The following is a 7,968-nucleotide window of genomic DNA, read 5'->3' as shown; positions in this document are numbered from 1 at the left end:
ATCGTTGATATGTTATGTGTGGTAACACTCCAGATAGGATCAGTAGCTCTTTTTTTACCGCCTTCAAGCTCTCCTGGTTCATATAGATATCTCACGGTAACATCGCCGAGAATCGGCTTGGAAACGCTATCTATTTTTGATCTTCCGGGTATATACTCGTATTTAATCGCGTCGCCGGGCTTCATGTTGATTGCTCGGGTAATCTCGTTATTTAACGCTGCAATTACGCCTGGCAACCTTTTAACCCATTCACGAGATCGTTTTTCTTGGATGAATTCCTTCGCGTATTGATATCCAAATAACCGTTCAGCAACAGTCCGATTGAATCGTTCAACAATTGCCTGATCACGATGTAGCGCAGTATGACCTCGTCGTATCGCGACGCTATGATGTTTCAGCGTTGATAGAACAGCGCCGCGAAATTCACTACCGGGATCAACTTGTAATAGATTTGGCCAGCGCAGAGGACCTCTTCGATAAATCCGCTCAAACGCATCGGCTACTTCAGTTGCTGACTTTGTTTTTAACGGCTCCGCTTGTTTGTATCGACTCGCAACATCAACTACGGTTAGCGCGTATTTGTAACCTTTGTCATGCGGCAAAAATAGTATATCAGCCTGATGAACTTCATTAGGTACGATGACATCAAAGCGCGAAAAGTTGATTTGTTTAGGCGGTGGTAGATAGATTTGCCATATAGCCTGTTTGGATAACCAATTAGCCGCAGTGGCCCTTGTTTCCTTTGCAGCGCTTGCAAGCTTACCAACTGCGGCCTTCCCCTTCCAGTATCCTCTCGGAGAATAATAGATGGATTCCATGTTGTTATTATAAACGCTAGCGTTTTCAATTACCAGCGCGAGAAGCTCCGCTTCCAATCATTAATTTACCTTTCATAGCCGATTTTACCAACCATGAGGCCAATTTTTCCTTGAAGGATTTATCAGGAATAGCATTTAACGCGTGAATTAATTTTACGTCCGCGATATGACGCTGTTGCAGATCGCTACTTTTGTAGTAAGCAACATCATGAGCATGACACGCCTTATCGATAGCGTTTATTGGATACTCACCGGGTTTGGGCTGATTTTGATCATCGAGTCTGATATCTAATCGCGTTCCGGGGCCACAGTAGCTATATCCTGGGAGGTGTTTTTCTCCTGTATACTTTGCCCACGGGGTTCCGGGGAGTTTTGATAACTTGGCTGCAATATCACCTCCTCGCTTTTTTTTAAAACATCCCCGGGTCTAATAGAAATAAATCTAAATTTCTTTATACCGCATTGTACACACCTACCAGTAAGCGCCGATCTATTATTTCTTGTTGTAACGGTTGTCATATCATTTGTGCCAGTACGTACTCTACACTTCACACAATATAGATCCATAATTTATGTATAGAGACATGAATATAGTTGACTTTTCAGCGACTAAAACAAGAGAACCAGTTAAGCATGTTGCAGCGTTACCAAACTCGATCCGGATGATTATCATCGGACCATCTGGATCCGGCAAGACGCAATTGTTACTTAATTTAATAATGAGATGGATGAAGTGGGATAAGTTGTATTTAATCGCCCCTAGCGTAGATGATCAACGATGCTACGAGGTGTTTAAAGATTTCAACGAGAATGCATCAGCGATCGCTAAAAAAAATGTCATCGAGTTTATTACAGATATCAATGATGCACCAGGTATCGATGATATTGATGGCGACGTTAACAATCTAGTCGTGTACGATGATGTTATGTTAGACAATCAAAAAAACCCAGCTAGGATATTTTCCAGAGGCAGGCATAAAAACACTGACGTGATATATGTCACTCAACGATACACTCAGATTCCAAAAGTAATCAGAGACAACTGTAATATTCTTGCTGTATTCAACGGCGTTGATACACACACGCTACGAAATATTTGGCAGACATGGTGCGGCGGTGACATGGACTTTAATGTTTTTCGAAACTTTTTTAGTCATGCTCAGTCGACCCCACATGGATTTGTAACGATAAATTTACATGATCCTCGGACACGATATCGTATCGGACTCGACCAAATATTCGGTTAAATTGTAAATAGCCACTTAGCAGCAGGGAGGGCGATGACATCGACGCGGTCGTCGCGCTTTTTTACCGGACGCTGACGACGCTGGGGATCGGCGCGCAGAAGGTATTAATTAAACCAAATGACGTTTGGACGATCCCCCCGACGACGACGTCGTTTTTTTTTTTTACCAGGCGCTGACGACACCGGATCCGCTGAGTGCAGAAAGTATTAATTAAACCAAATGACGATTTAGACAAATGTCCGATTCGCCCTCCCTGCTGCTCCTTTGTCAACCAGGAAGTTTATCCAAAGAAAAAATGCCTTATATAGCTCCGTTACCAATAGAAATCCCCAGTCTCAGTTGAATCTGTGCCGTAGCTGATACAAATACATTTGAATGTCCAACGAGGGCACTCCGTTTCTATCTTAAGGTATCCGAAAGAAAAGGAAAGGAAATAAACGTCTTTTTCTCCCTCTCAAGGGCTTTGTAGAAATTTAAGCTACCTTTGTTCACGATATATTGTCACCACGATCAAAAGAGCGTACCAATCTTTTACTGATCGATACCTTTTTATGAAGTTAAACCCCAAGAGATTCGAGCCATTGCTACCTCCTGGGCCTACGTTAATCACTCCTCCTTTGAGGACACCATGAAGGCAGCATTTTGGCGTTCCCATAACATCTTTTCCTCCTTTGAGCTCTGCTCATTATTACAACAAACCGCTGACATCTTTTCTCTGGGTCCCATCATTATATTACATGTGGCCTCGAGAAATACAAACCTTCCATAACATGGACCTCTTCTCTAGTGGTGTGTATGTTCCAGTTTTTGCCTTTGATCAGTTCAAATGAGCATCAGCCAACCCTCCTTACTGACAAATTCAGCTAAACAATAGCCATGGGTAAGATACTGAGGCTACTAAAATGTAGTTTTATAGGGGTGTAACGAATTTGAATTATACAATACTTAACCATGGCTATTGTCAAGTACCCTCCTCCCACCCAGTTCTGATGTCCTGATGTGGTAGCAGGCGATGAAAAAATGAGTTGTATTTGTTTTGCACTTATCGTACTAAGGACAATCAAAAGTGATAATTTATAAAATAGAATTATTTACAATCAATATAAAACGTATGTTTGAACCTAATTACACTAAGAAGTATTGCATAAGAATGCAGATTTCCTTGTATGGGACTTACTAATGTGGATCAATTTCAATATATTAGAAATATAAAATTTCATAGTCTTCAAAACTGTAAATCAGGGTGTTACGGTTGAGATTACATATTGTTTTGCTGCTGTTGGTCTGTACATCTCTCCCACATTTATTTTGGGGATAGTATACTAAATTGCCACCAACCTTCCATGCCAGCTAATTTCATTGTGGACTAGGGCCAAATATAAATAGCCATTATGTATAACTAATTTGATTTTTAAAACAAATAATGGAAAGCAAGTGAAAAAGAAATAAAAGCTGAATTATTTCTGATGATCACTTGTGAAAGTGGTTGAGATGAGAAGAACAATAAATGATGTGAAGTTTTCATCCAGAAGAGGAATGTAACTCCACTTAAAAACTAAACAACTCGTCAATATCTATGTTATGTATGATTTCACATGCTGCTTCTATTTCCAATTATACTTAATATTGTAATACGTTGATTTATTGCATGGGAAGTGAAGCTGATGACATTTTGTCTTCGTTCCGCCTGACAGAGGAAGATCAAAACAAGTGGAAACCCATGACAGATATATTCGAGCGATATTTCATTCCAAAGACGAATGTAATTTTTGAAAGAGCAAAATTTAATTAACGAAAATAGGAGGAGGGAGAAACAGTTGACAGTTTTGTTACTGCTCGTCATGTGTTAGCAGATAATTTTAATTTCAGGCCACTACATCATGAAATGATTAGAGATCGACTTGTACTTGGACTGCGAGATTCAAAACGGTCGGAAACAATGCCATTAGATACAAATCTAACTGTAGAGTCTGCCGTTAATTAAGCTCCATAACAATGGGGTAGTGAAAAGCAACTGGAGAACAAATGACTGTAATGGATGCAGTAAAATCCTCTTTGCTGAAATATGGGAAGCAGAAACATAAAATCACAAACGTTCAACAGAATAATGTCAGCAGAAAAGGATGCATGAATTGTGGAATCAATGTTAATCATTCTCGGGACCAATGTCCAGCAAAAGAAGCAGAATGCCACATATGTAACAAAATGGTACACTAAGCAAAATGCTGTCAAAATCAACAATTCGCACGATAGAATCATGAGTGGAACCTGAATTTCTTGGGACTATTATCACAAAGAAGGGTCAGCTGTGAATAACGCGGGTGAGGTTGAACAACGCTACATTTTTATTCAAGATTGATACTGGAGCTGATGTGACTGTAGTTCCTGAGAGGGATTTATGAAAAATCGGAGACCAAAAAGTATCATGGTCTGATCAAAATCTGTATGGACCTGGAAACTATGACCTTAAAGCGTTAGGAAAATGTACATGTGAACTGGAATCGAACTATGCATTCCGTGTACGACATATTTGTTGCAAATGAACTGAATCAGGCACACTTGGGCAGGCCCGTGATTCAGTCTTTTAAGATTATTGAACAGGTAAATATATCTTTAGTAAATCCCTCAGATGAAACCCAACAAAATGCAAGCGAAATTCATGATAATTCCATAGATTTATATAAGGATTACCACGATAAATTCCCATATTTGTTTGAAGCCCTAGGGAAAGCAAAATGGTGCTATACAATAACTCTCGACAAAAATAACAAAGCTTATGCCTTACCTAACCAAAGAAAGGTTCCTATCCCTTTACTGAATAACGTTCAAGACGAGTTGGGTAGAATGAAAACATGGGTGTTATTTCAAATGCAGATGAAGTCAGTGTTGCACGGGAATGATGATTGTTCCTACACCAAAGGGTGTCGTAAGAATTTGCGTTGATCTCACTAAACTGAATGAATCAGAAAAAAGAGAACCACCCACTACCATCAGTTGAAAAGTCCCTTGCAGAACTTACACGTGCAAAGTTTTTCGCCAAACTTGATGCAAACTCAGGCATTTGGCAGAAAAACCTGTCAGTAAATTTACGTCGCCATACAACTTTCGTTACGCGTATTTGTAGATATTATTTTAATCGCCTTCCATTCGGAATCAGTTCCGTGCCTGAATATTTTCAGAAAAGAATGTCAGAAACTCTAAAACGACATGGCGGAACATTTTGCCACACGGGCAATGTTCTTAGTTTTGAGGAAACGCAAATACAGCATGACGAAAGACTATAAATGGTCATGAAATTAATTCTAAAGTCTGGCGCATCTTTGAACGCCGAAACGTGTGAATTTTTTTAGATCATCCAATAGGTTTCTTCTGTTTGTTTTTGAAGAAAACAAATAGTTGCCGACCTGATCCGAAAATAGTTAAAACTATCACTAAAATGGAAACACCGAAAGGCGTAAAAGATACACGACGATTTCTCGGTGTGGTAAATTTAGGCCAAATTTGGCAATAAAAATCAAAACAATTACATAAGCTTTTGAAAGGAAAAAAACTCGTGGACTTGAGGTCCAGATCAAGAACAAGCTTTTAGAGATATCAAACAAGAAACGATATTGTCACCAACTTGAACACATTATGATTCAAACAGAGAAACCGGTATAGCCGCAGATGCATCTTCTTTGGACTAGGTGCTGTGCTACAGCAAAAACATGGCAGCAGTCTGGGACTGGTGGGGTTAACATGGCAAGGATTGTCAGAAACTGAACATCACTGCGCTCAAAAAGAACAAGAGGCCCTTGCAATCGCTTGGGTATGTGAACGCTTCAGTAATTATTTAATTGGATCACAATTCAAACTTGAAACTGACCATACGTTATTAGTACCACTAATGGTCGCAACAATCATTGGGGATTCAGCATCTGGAATTCAACGCTTTAGATTGTATTGGATGAGATTTAACTTTTATATAATTCGTGTTGCTGGCAAATCTATATTAACTGCTGATGCTCTATTCAGAGCACCTTTAACTTATCACTCTAAGAGTGTCAGAGAACTTAAGGCAGAAACTAACGCTAATGTTTATTTCCTAGTTATTAACTTGCCCGCATCAATTACTCGATTTGAACAAATAAGTCTAAATATCGAAATGATTCGATTTGCAAACAACATGTACAATTCTGTGAAAAGGGGTGGCCAGATAAATCTGCTATTGACGGAAAACTTTAATTATACTGGGATTATAGAGGTAAATTTACAGTTCAGAATGGTTTCTTAATGAAAAGTACATGACAGGTTGTACCATAATCACTTCAAAAAGAGGTCCTAGAGACAATTGATGATGGTCACCAAGGCATAGTTAAATGCCGAGAATGCGCCAAAATGTTAGTTTGGTGAAAGGACTAAGTACTCCGCTAGAACACCTGGTGAAATGTTGCCAAAAATGCACCGCAAACTCAAGAGATCAAGCTGAACCAATGATACCAGATGAATTTCCAAGTCGACCTTGGCAAAGAATGTCATCACAATTGTTTGAACTGAATGGTAAAACGTATCAATTGGTGCTTGATTAATTTTCACGATACATCTAAATAGCTAAATTGCAAGGCACTTGTTCAAAAACAATTGTCAGTCATCTCAAATCAATCTTTTGCATGACACAGGATACCAGAAGTATTAGTTTCAGATAATGTTCCGCATTACATATATGCAATATTCAAAGAATTTGAGACAAATTATGGAGAAAGACATATTACAAGTAGTCCAAAATATCCACAGAGCAATGGTCTCGCTAAAAGAGCTGTTCAGGCAATTAAAAGAATACCTAAAAAGCAAACTATCCTTACATAACTCTTTTGATATATCGCGCAACACCATTACCGAATGGACACAGCCCTGTCGAATTATTGATGGGAAGAAAATTACAAACTACTTTGCCAGTGTCACCAGAAAACATACAGCTGAAATGGCCAAATTTAATAAAATTGAAGAAATCGGAAAACTATCAAACACAAACTCAAAAGAAAAATTATGACCGTCGACATTGTGCACGAAATATGAAAAGATTAAGGTAGGGAATCAAGTATGGAAAAGATCAGTTTTCTTCAGGCATTGTTAAATCTGTGGCATCTACGCATCTTTCATATACGGTGGTAACTAACGAGGGAGAGATACAGCCTAATAATATAAAATTAATTCTCATGCGTACCACATTATCGGAGCAACTCAAAGTGATTTTTTCAGACCCTGATATTTTGCCTGACTGAGATGAAAGCAAAGCAGTGCCGAACAGTCAAAACGGATATTTCACACGTTCGGGAAGATTGTCAAAACCACCTGAGAGACCGATCTTTTGAAAAAGACTTAGGTAGCTTGTCATTTCGTTTTAATGTTAACATACTCAGGAGAGGAGATGTAGTGTGAGCCTTAATCTAATTAGTTTTGAAATATCACTTGACAGTGAAAGTAATCAGACATTCCACACTGGAGTAGAACTGATATACATCAACAGTTGGTTTATGTTATATGTTCACTAAGGTTTAAGCTCCATGGGGAAAATGCTTCCTGGGCAGTCTTTTCTCCACTTCCTAACTGTACTGATGTCTTGTATATAATCTATAGTATATACCACTTTCTGCAGCTATTCTTCAATAACAAATAACATTACAGGGCTACCCATCTCAGGGTCATTATGCCTTTACAGTAGAGGTAATGATGCCTGCTTTTGACATGCCATTACCTTCTCACCAGGTCACATAAAATTGTAAGGATAGGGGTGTCGCAACATATAGGGCAGACAGACTAACATAATATATGGTGGGGTTTGCGCAAAGACTAGGAAATCCCAGTGAAGGGTTTACATTATTCATTATTAAACTATTAATGTAACCCCTTAACTGAGTTTTCCT

This window comes from Sinohyriopsis cumingii, unplaced genomic scaffold, assembly GCF_028554795.1.
Source record: "Sinohyriopsis cumingii isolate HCF-2022 unplaced genomic scaffold, ASM2855479v2 utg000695l, whole genome shotgun sequence".
NCBI lineage: Eukaryota > Metazoa > Mollusca > Bivalvia > Unionida > Unionidae > Sinohyriopsis > Sinohyriopsis cumingii.
The sequence above is the reverse complement of the archived record's forward strand: the minus strand, read 5'-3'. Positions refer to the sequence as shown.